Below are 11,064 nucleotides of genomic sequence, written 5' to 3'. Positions count from 1 at the left end.
AACGCTTCTCTAGTGTTAAGTAGACAAGCATCTTCCTAAAGAATCTCTCTTTGTACTAACCCTTGTTTCTATTCTGCCAAAATCTCTCTCACGTTCTGGCAATGAAGTACAAAATGAAAGAAGTATTTCAATTGCACTTAAGCCACATTCATTGAAAGAGAATCTCCCTAGTCAGTGATGCAATACTCCCTAAATGGGCACTGTAATCGCACGACCTTTAAACTGGGATATAACACTCCTATCTAAATCACATTCTGTCCTTGCTCCAACTCCTGTACTTATCCCCAGGGCCCTTTCAGTGTTACTGCTTTGCTGGCTTCTCCCTCTAGTTAGATTTCTAGATTTCTGATTATTTCCCTGAAGAATTAGTTTACATTTATATACCAAATAAAGCATTAGTTTTTACTCCACTAATTTTTCGTGCTGCCTAAATTTTTGTATATCATTATATGTGATTTCAGGGACAGGGAGGGGAGGTTCTGATGGCATTCCAATGTTGAGATTTATAATTTCTTCATCATTTCCCTTTTAAATGACTAATAAAGATGTTAAATCAGACCTCACTTAAAGCTGATCTTGAGACATCACCCACCAAATCGTTACATTTTTATCTCTGATTGCCTTTGGGTATTACCCCCTCTTAACAAGATATCTCACTTCCACAGAGTGAAAACAGATTACAGGAAGCATCACACAGAGTCTTTAAAATGTTGTTTGTTCTCATATTCAGATGAAAGTAAAAGCCTTTTGAATGAGCATGAGTATATATAGAAGGGCCAGACTAAGCTGCTATATAAAAAATAAGTTTAATATGTAAAATGAAGAATAGAATGAGAATGACTTTTTAAAAACAAAGACATGGCTTAATTTACTGTCTAAATATTAACAGCCTGCTTAATGTTGGAATCATGCTGAAAAACAGTATGGCAAAGCATCACCTTGGATTTTCTAGCTGCCACACTCAGGCCACAAAAAACAGAAGTTTTTCTATCTGTGCAACTCAGATGGTTGACAAGTTTAATAAACCTTGAGCAATTTTATTTGAACTGTGCCATGTACATAATATAATCAAAAGATAAAATGAGGTCATGAGGATTCTAATAATACCATTTTTTTAATCCCATATGCTGAACCAGCCTATAGATATAAACATACAGGTATACATATGTAAGTAGCAACTTCTTTGTAATTCATAGACTGTCCCTTATATCCAAGGGCTCATGGGAAACTAACACCTGCCACTCTTAACACTTTCTCATTAGCTGCTTCTGTAAACTCTCAAGAGTATTGCAATTAGTTCTTTTATCAAACAAACAAAAATGCTATTTGGCTGTTGTCAAATAGATCTGCCTAGATAACATCCTGAATATGATCACTAACATCACGTTCTTAGTTTGATGTCATCATAAAGACTGCCAAGATCTAAGAATGGCTAACTGATTTTTTCAGTGTTCATTTGGGATATTATTACCGTTTCAATTTTATTTGACAGTAGCCACAATTAACAGTTTCATGAAAAACTAGCTTTTAAAAAAGACTATTGCAGGTATTGACATTTTAGCAATTTCTTTGTCAAAAGCTTTGACAATATGTAAGATCTAATTTGCAAAATAGCCAAAGTAGTATGAAGACCTTTCTTGTCTGCCTTTTCCCCGCTTCGAAACAGAAGGTATTAATCACTCGATCTCAAAGGCAGCTGACTGATGCTATTCACTGAGTAGGTCATTCTCACTAATGTGGCTCCATGAATAACTCTCAAGGCTTTTATTATTGCTCTGAGTGGACTCTCAGCAGCACAGCCTCTCTTTAGCAACCCTCATCCCCTCAGGCTCCAAAAGGATTATAGATAATGGCTGAAAGAAAGCATCATTGGTAAAAACAAAAGTTTTTAAAGGGAAAAAAAAATGGGAGCAAAGTGGACATATTGGAGACAAGTCATGATTCATGGCCTGTACTGTGTTCTGCCTCTTTCTCTTACTCAATATGCTCTTTAGGTTTACTGCTGGATAAGAAGGGACTAAACCAGTGCACTTCTAGCAACCAACATCGGTCAGCAAAGAAGGCATGTCATCTGCTCAAAGAGAAAACGGAAGAATCCGGGGTCATACAAAGCAGACACATGTTCTTTTGCATTTGATCCCAAATTGATTATCAAAAAGGATTCAGTAAATGCTAAATAATTCTGTTTTATGTGAATGTTAACAATCCATAGAACTAAATATCGGCGTGTCCGCTTGCTATATAGTTGAGTGTCAAATGCTAACCCAACCCACTTCATTCAGATGTTCAGTTTTTCACTTTTCCAACACACTCTTTCGTCCCCTTCCCTTATAGTTCAGGGAGATTGCCCCTCCCAGGTATATCCTTGCACCTCCTAGACCATTTCAAATGCAAAGATTAGGCATAACCTCCTATAGAGATCCATGTTTGGAAAGCTTAGAATTGAATCCTGAGACAGATAGACAATACAAGCAATTGCCAGATCATTTTATTTGCATGTCATGTGTAGCCGCTGCTTCAAAAGATAAAAACTGCTTTCTGAAAAGAAACGTTGAATCAACTTGGAATTTAAATTTACCATGATGAGACACATTTACTGACAGCCTCAAAAATCTGGAGAGTTTCATAAGATCCAAGTGATGAACATCACAGGTGCTACAGTTTAACAGGAAAGTGCAGTAAGAATTCACAGCCTGGAGGCCGGGCGCGGTGGCTCACGCTTGTAATCCCAGCACTTTGGAAGGCCGAGGCGGGCGGATCACGAGGTCAGGAGATCAAGACCACGGTGAAACCCCGTGTCTACTAAAAATACAAAAAATTAGCCGGGCGTGGTGGCGGGCGCCTGTAGTCCCAGCTACTCCGAGAGGCTGAGGCAGGAGAATGGCGTGAACCCGGGAGGTGGAGCTTGCAGTGAGCCGAGATTGCGCCACTGCACTCCAGCCTGGGCGACAGAGCGAGACTCCGTCTCAAAAAAAAAAAAAGAATTCACAGCCTGAAAAGAGTTCTTCAAATACAAGTTGTCTGTTGGATTGTGAGGAGAGGGCAGGCATCAAACCACTCAGTTTATTCATATCTTATTGCCATGTGTATAGGGAGGTGGGAGGCAAGGGGGTAAGAGCTATATTTGCCCAAAATCTGTACCCACTTGTTGTACATATTTTTCGGATTCTTTTTTCTTTCGTTTTCGTATTAAAAGTTGACATTATTCAGGCTTTCAAATCACAAAGGTGGGACTGAAACACTTAAAAACATACTTAGCTACGAAACTATTTACATGTTTCACGATAGCCAGTAAGGAATAACCCAGTTAAATCTGGTTTTGGGCAGAAAAGGAGGCCTCAAACCTCAACTGAATGACAACTTGATTTGTGAGTGCCGGGCTCATGTGCCCATTTGATGATTTTTTTTTTTTTTGAGACAGGGTCTCCCTCTGTCACCCTGGCTGGAATGCAGTGGTGTACTCACAGCTCACTGCAGCCTTGACCTCCCAGACACAAGCAATCCTTCTACCTCAGCCTCCCAAGTAGCTGGGAGTACAGGTGAGCACCACTGTGCCCGACTAATTTTTTTTTTTTTTGCAAAGATAGGGTTTCACCATGTTGCCCAGGCTGATCTCAAACTCATGGGCTCAAGAGATCCTCCCAGTCTCCCAAAGTACTGAGATTACAGGCATGAGCCACGCTGTGTGGCCTGAAACGTTTTTTCATTATTATTGTTTAACTCTTGAAATTATGCGAAAACAATTACAATGCAAAAAAAATATTTTGAGACCACCACATTAAATGTTCTAACTCTTCATAGTCAATTTTGCATGGGGGAAAAAAAACAACACAAAAGCAAACACTGAGAATGTTGTACCTAGCATTTTCTTTTCTTTTTCTTTTTTAAATGCAAGCAAGTTTATTAAAGTAGTAAAGAAACAGAAATGGCATTTTCTTTTTAAAAGGTTACATTTCACCTACTCAGTTTCTACTCTAACCCATAATAGAGACAGGGTAGGAAGCACTAAAACAATTAGCGTTTGAGTAACAGCTTGTTGTTGCTGGCATTCAAAGGCACTTAGAATACACAAGCGGTTATATACTTAAGATGAGGAAGGTGAAATGCCGTCTCTAATTTAATGGAACAATAATAAGCTTGGTTTTCAATAACTGTTATTTGGCAACACATTAAAATTTACTTTATAATGGAGATGTAAAATACAAGAGTGCCTGTTGCTAGATTCATTCTAAATTTCCCTTAATTTACTCTAACCCTGAAATCTATATTCTATAATAATCAGATATATCTAAATAAGTTTAATCATATTCTAGCATTTGCTAGTATTTGGAAATATATGTATTATAAAACTTCAAAGCGTGACTCTAACCTTGATTTATAAAAACTTATAAACTTTCCTTTATAATGAATAACTCTTAACTCAAGTTTTTTGGAAAGTCAAAAGTTCTCCCTTTTTGAATCACACTTATGAACATTTTAATTGGTTATAAGTGCTGCAGAGGTCCAATTGGGCCAAATCCCTTAAATTCCAGTCTGGTTTCAACTGGGTGTTCCTTGCTTAAACTTGAAAAGCCTTTCAATGGAATAGTTGAGTTATAGTCCATGTTCTCCAGCTCATTTCCAAAAAGCTTGGAACCAAAGTCTAGGGAAAGAGATCCCACATGAATCCTTACAACAGAAATTAAAAAGTGGCTGTTAACCCCCTCTCCTGAGCTAAAACTTCCATGTTGCATATGGTTCTAGTTATAGTGGCCACAAACTAAGCACATTGACCTAAGACTATTGTCTCCTTAGTATTAAATTTCTAAAATTCCATTTATTGATAAGGAAAGCGTAAGTACCACTGGTCATTAATGAATGAGAGCGGATGTGAATCATAAGACTAGTTAATTTTGGCTGTCATGCATATCCATAGCCATATCATTGAACCCACACCAAAACACAGATATGCTACATGCATATTAGCAATAGACTGTTATTGTTTTTAAAGATGGATGTTTATGGTTTTGGATAATTCTTTTCAAGCCTAAATTTGCGTGAGTGTGTGTGTGGAGACAGGGCCTCTGTCACCCAGGCTAAAGTGCAGTGGTGTGATCATGGCTCACTGCAGCCTCAACCTCCTGGGCTTAAGGAATCCTCTCATCTCAGCCTCCCAAGTATCTGAGCCCACAAGTGGACACCACCATGCCCAGCTAACTGTTTTTCTTTTTTGTAGAGACAGGGTTTCACTATGTTGCCCAGGCTGGTCTCAAACACCTAGCTAGGCTCAAGCGATCCTTCAGCCTCAGCCTCCCAAAGTGTTGGGATTGCAGGTGTGAGCCACTGTGCCGAGCCCAGGCTAAGTTTTCTTCTTTTAAAGTTCTCAAATATAAGAATAAATGTTGCAACATTAAACAGAAGTACTTGGAATGATAGAACCTAAGGTTGATAGAGACCTTGGAAATTACACAGTCAAATGAAATCATTTTTGGTAAGGTTCTAAGGCTATACAATTAACAATCTACTAGGGAAGCTACACAGTGCAGTCCAGAGATCTGGTCACCAAAGTTATGTCACTTCCACAGTAGTAATGATACCGTTTTATTCAGGCTATCCTTTCTGATATACATAACTACTCATTGTGCAAATGTAACTAATGGATAATTATGAAAAGTTATTAGATTCAATGTCTTATACTAAATGAGGGAAAGCTAAGGGGGCTATCTAGAAAAAGAATTAGTGAGTGGATACCAAATGTTAATTTTTACTTAGGTCTTCGGTTCTCAAAGTGTTTATTTAGTTTATCTTACACAAGATTTATCTCCACAGTACATCATATCAAAGCACCAGCTAAAAATTTTCCAGGATGAAATGTAAATCAGCCAACATGAACCAAAATGCAGGCTTATACAAGCATGGTCTACTTGCTAACAAATTGCCATTTGTGTGATTCCTCTCTTGTTTACTCTCTTCATTCGTAGCACCTTTCACTTGGGAATCACATGTGTTTCGTAATCAGCTTATGATGCAAATGGAAACACACATGTCATAGCACAATTGTCACAGTTGCGTAGGTGAGGCCACCAATAAGTTCCCTTAAGAGGCAACAAAAATTCTTACTCAGTCACCTGAAGACTCACAGCTGAAAAATCTTATTAAAATTGTCCTAACATGCACCCCAATTGTAGTCCATAATTAGTCTGATAGCAAAGTCCTCTTGTAGTTATTTTCCTTGTTCATACTAGGCAGGGAATAATAATCTAATAAAAATACCACTAATTATAACAATAAGTTATGCTTGAGTGGCATTTATAAAGTACACTGTTCATGGCATCATATATATCTTTTTTTTTTTTTTTGAGACGGAGTCTCACTCTGTCCCCCAGGCTGCAGTGCAGTGGCACGATCTCGGCTCACTGCAAGCTCTGCCTCCCGGGTTCACGCCATTCTCCTGCCTCAGCCTCCCAAGTAGCTGGGACTACAGGCACCTGTCACCACACCTGGTTAATTTTTTTTTGTATTTTTAGTAGAGAGGGGGTTTCACCGTGTTAGCCAGGATAGTCTCGACCTCCTGACCTCGTGATCCACCCGTCTCAGCCTCCCAAAGAGTTGGGATTACAGGCATGAGCCACCACGCCCAGCCCATACATATATCTTTATATACATCTTTATTATATATATATATGTATTTATTTATTTATATAATTACATATATTTTTTTGAGACGGAGTTTTGCCCGTTGCCTAAGCTGGAGTGTAATGGCGCAATTTTGGCTCACTGCAACCTCCACCTCCTGGGTTCAAATGATTCTCCTGCCTCAGCATCCTGAGTAGCTGGGATTAAAGGAAGCTGCCACCATGCTCAGCCAATTTTTGTTATTTTTTTTTAGTAAAGAGGGAGTTTCACCACGTTGGCCTGGCTGGTCTTGAACTCCTGACCTCAGGTGATCCACACACCTTGGCCTCCCAAAGTGCTGGGATTACAGGGTGAGCCACCGTGCCCAGCCTATATATCATTATATTTTTAAAACTATTTTATTTCTCATTATAACTGTAAGAGATATACATTATTACCATGCCCATTTTACAGGTAAGGACACTGAGGCATAAAAAGATCAAATTACTTGTTCATACTCATTCAGTAGTGTTTGCTCAATAGTCTTTCAATAACCATCTCATCCTTCTTCCCTACAGGCAAACTATGTTGCAATCAATCTAGACTTCTTGCCATTTCCTTAGCACCCCTTTGTCATCTTCATGCCATTTTTCTGGTTACTTCTTTTCCTGGAATTCAATTTCCAATCTTTTTGCCCACCAAAATCCCACTGTTCCTCTAAGGTCCAGGTTAAGAGACCCATTTGGTGTTGACCCTTCCCAGATTGTACCAGCTGGAAATCACCTATTCCTTCTCTGAGTTCCCAAGACTATACTGTGTACACCTTCAAACTTCTTTTTTTTTTTTTTTTTTTTTTTTTTTTTAGACGGAGTCTCGCTCTGTCACCCAGCTGGAGTGCAGTGGCGCGATCTCGGCTCACTGCAAGCTACGCCTCCCGGGTTCACGCCATTCTCCTGCCTCAGCCTCTCCGAGTAGCTGGGACTACAGGCGCCCGCCACCACGCCCGGCTAATTTTTTTTTTGTATTTTTAGTAGAGACGGGGTTTCACCGTGGTCTCGATCTCCTGACCTGGTGATCCGCCCGCCTCGGCCTCCCAAAGTGCTGGGATTACAAGCGTGAGCCACCGCGCCCGGCTCAAACTTCTTATTTATCAGACACTACTTTTTTTGTTCTAGCGACTTGGACATTTGGTACCTTCCCTACTAAGTCATGATTTCCTTCAATGTGGGAACATTTTCACAGGTCAGTATGTTCTTCACAGAGCCAAGCAAGTTATGTTGTCAATATGCACGTGTTGAATCAAACGAATAACCTAAGCATATTCAAGCTAATTTTCTCATGGACTCTTCAGAAAATAGCTGGTCATTTTCAGTAACAAGAGCCTGGAATTCTTGTTAAGGAGTTCCAGGGCTAAGAATCCAGAAACAGACTCTCATAGGCAGAAGCATGGTACAGAGATGAAGCATCCCTGGAGTCTAGTTTCTGCTCTACCACTAAGTAGCAATGGGATCTGTGACAAGGCACATAAAATCTCTAAGCTTCAGTTCTCCATGTGCCCAACCAATAAGAGAGTTGTGCAATATGGCTGCAAATATTTATAATGGCTCCGAGATGCTATCATTCTATGATTTATATTTACTATTGCTGAGATCTCTGCTAAAAGTGACAAGTTCAACTGAGGTACTATCTTTGTAAAGTTTTACAAGGCAACTGAGGAAGACTTAGAAGACAACAATCACTGAAGGGATTAGAAATCAGGACTATTGGGGATTTGAGGCAGATTAGTATAATATAAAATTGTTTCACTTCAAAACATCATATCCAACTCATAAGGCCCTTCAACTCTTTCTTTCCATGATCAATTAAAAGAAAATATTTACCTCATATATTGCCAGTGGGAATGTAAAGTAACACAGCTGTTTAGGAAAATAGTCTTTCAGTTCCTCAAAATGTGAAACGCAGACTAAACATACGACCCAGCATTTCCACCCTGGGTTAAATGAAGACATATGTTCACACAAAAGTTAGTATGTGGATGCTTAAAGCAGCAATATCTATAATAGCCAAAAATGGAAATAACTGAAATGTTCATCAACTAGTAAACCAAAGGATAAATGATATGGAATATTATTTGGCAATAAAAAGGAATGATGTACTGTTACATGCTATGACATGGATGACCCTTGAAAACGTTACGCTAAAGAAAAGAAGCTAGTCACAAAATGACATCATATATTCTATGATTGCATTTATATAAAATGTCCAGAAAAGACAAATCCATAGAGGTAGAAGTAGAGTGGTGATTTCTTGTGGTTGGTGGAGGGATGGTGGAACAAGGTACATAGTTTCTTTCTTGGGTAATTGAGAACATTTTAAAGTTAGAGTGTAGTGATGGTTGCGCAATTCTGAGAATGAGTTGAATACAAGTTGTGAGAACAAGTGAAAAATGCTTCCTCATTGGGGGTCATGAAAAAGCCTATGAATGGTGGAAGCCATTTACTGTAATAGGAATGGCTAGAAAGAGGAGAAGATTCTGTCTTAGGCTTGAGTATTGTATATTCTCATTGGACATGAAGCAAAGACGTCAAGTAGTCAGGTGAGTATGTCAAGCACTGATGCAAGCACTGGAGATCAACAGCGTATACAACAGCCAAGCTATGTGCTTCTGGCTCTTATATCCCTCCATGTAATGATTAGGGCAATTTTAGAATTATCAATCCAAACATGTATTTAAACCTCATGTGATTAGATGAAAGATCCTAAGGATTGGCTGCAAATGGAGGAGAAAACACCAAGGATTGAGGCCTCCGTTACTCCAACACTGTGTCGAGTCAAGTATTTTGGGTAAGCATGCTACCCTAGATGCTCTATGCGTCTATCATTGTATAACACACAGCTAAAATAGTAGAGTTGATAGGTATTTATTTTTTAAAAGAGTTTATAATCATTCCTTCATTCTTTATGTAATAATTTTTTAAAAAGAAGAAGAAAAGCCTACAGCTGGCTCAGGAAGTTCTTCTGGATACTTTTCCTCCTGCCCACCTCCCTCCCCCAACATTGGGTATTCCAAGCCCCTCACAAAGACTTTGAACCCTCAAGTAGTGGCTCAGCTAATAAAGGCACACATGGAAAAAAAAAAGAAGAAGAAGAAGGAGAAAAGCAATATCTATGCCAATGTATTGATTTAGGTTGATAGATCTATACCTGGAGAACCTGTAAGAAAGACAGCAATACTTTTCTTTAGAAATAAATCTGTAAAATGGCACTCTATAAATCTCCACTGTTTGCTTGAGCTCAGATCTGACGACTTTTACTTGTCTAAACTGGAAAATGATAGGATCCATGCAAAACATTTTTCATAAAGCTATATATAGTATTGTGGGGGAAAAGTGAGAAAGTCAAAACCCCAATTGGATCTACCTAAAGGTAAAATATTATTCACATTTTCCTTTAAATGCAGATTTTCTAAATTATCATTCAAGAAACACCCTCACCTATCTTCTTCACTCTTCAAGTGTTTCTCTAATTCCTTTCATTAGATCCAAAAAAGAAAAAAAGAGGAAGAGAATAAGAAGAAAAGGAAAGAGACGATGAATGAGAAGAAGAAAGAGAAGGAGAGGAGAAGGAGGAAAAAAAAGAGGAAAAGGAGAAATAGTAAATAAGATGATCATCTTTTTTTCTAATACTCTTCGAAAACCAAATTGCACATGGGAAGTAAATGTACCTCCCGTAGACTGCCGGAACTATTTCAGCAGATATTCCTAGGCACACACACATCCCACATACATCAGCTCCCTTCATGGCTATATATGTATCCCAACTTATACAATGTGCTTACATATCTATACTTTTATTGTCAAACATGCTATTTTATACAAGCTGCTCAGGGATGAGATGGCCAGAACTGCTCTTTTTATATAATCATTACTTTTTTTTTTTACAATATTTTTGTTTAATGTTCTAAGAAATCCTTTTTTTTTTATGGTCCACATGTTACATAGCATCAAAGGTTATTCAAACAAAGCCAATTCAAACATGGTATTACTGCAGAGCTTCAAAAACACATTTCAGGTTACTTACATATAATTTAACTTCTGAAATAGACTACATATGGCTATGATAATAAGCCCATTACTGAAAAAGAGCACTTTAGCCACATGTATAAACATCTATGAGATTCTACATCTGCACTATGCACATACATTATCTTTATTATATTTATCTCCCCTAATATCAGCTGTGCCACTTTCATTTAAGAATAGTCAAAGGATAAAGATGAGAAAAACATTCTCATTTTAAAACACCTTTTCACAAGTATTATAAAATTATCAGATTGATGTAATATATGGCATATAGATGTAATTTAAAAGTGTTGCCATAGTTCATATTAATTCCCCATAAATGACTGCAAAACCCTATTCTTATTCAAAAATGAAAAAAAAAAAGCTGGAAAACAAAGGCTAACCTTAA

The sequence above is a fragment of the Nomascus leucogenys genome, chromosome 24 (assembly GCF_006542625.1).
Source record: "Nomascus leucogenys isolate Asia chromosome 24, Asia_NLE_v1, whole genome shotgun sequence".
Taxonomy (NCBI): Eukaryota; Metazoa; Chordata; class Mammalia; order Primates; family Hylobatidae; genus Nomascus; species Nomascus leucogenys.
The sequence above is the reverse complement of the archived record's forward strand: the minus strand, read 5'-3'. Positions refer to the sequence as shown.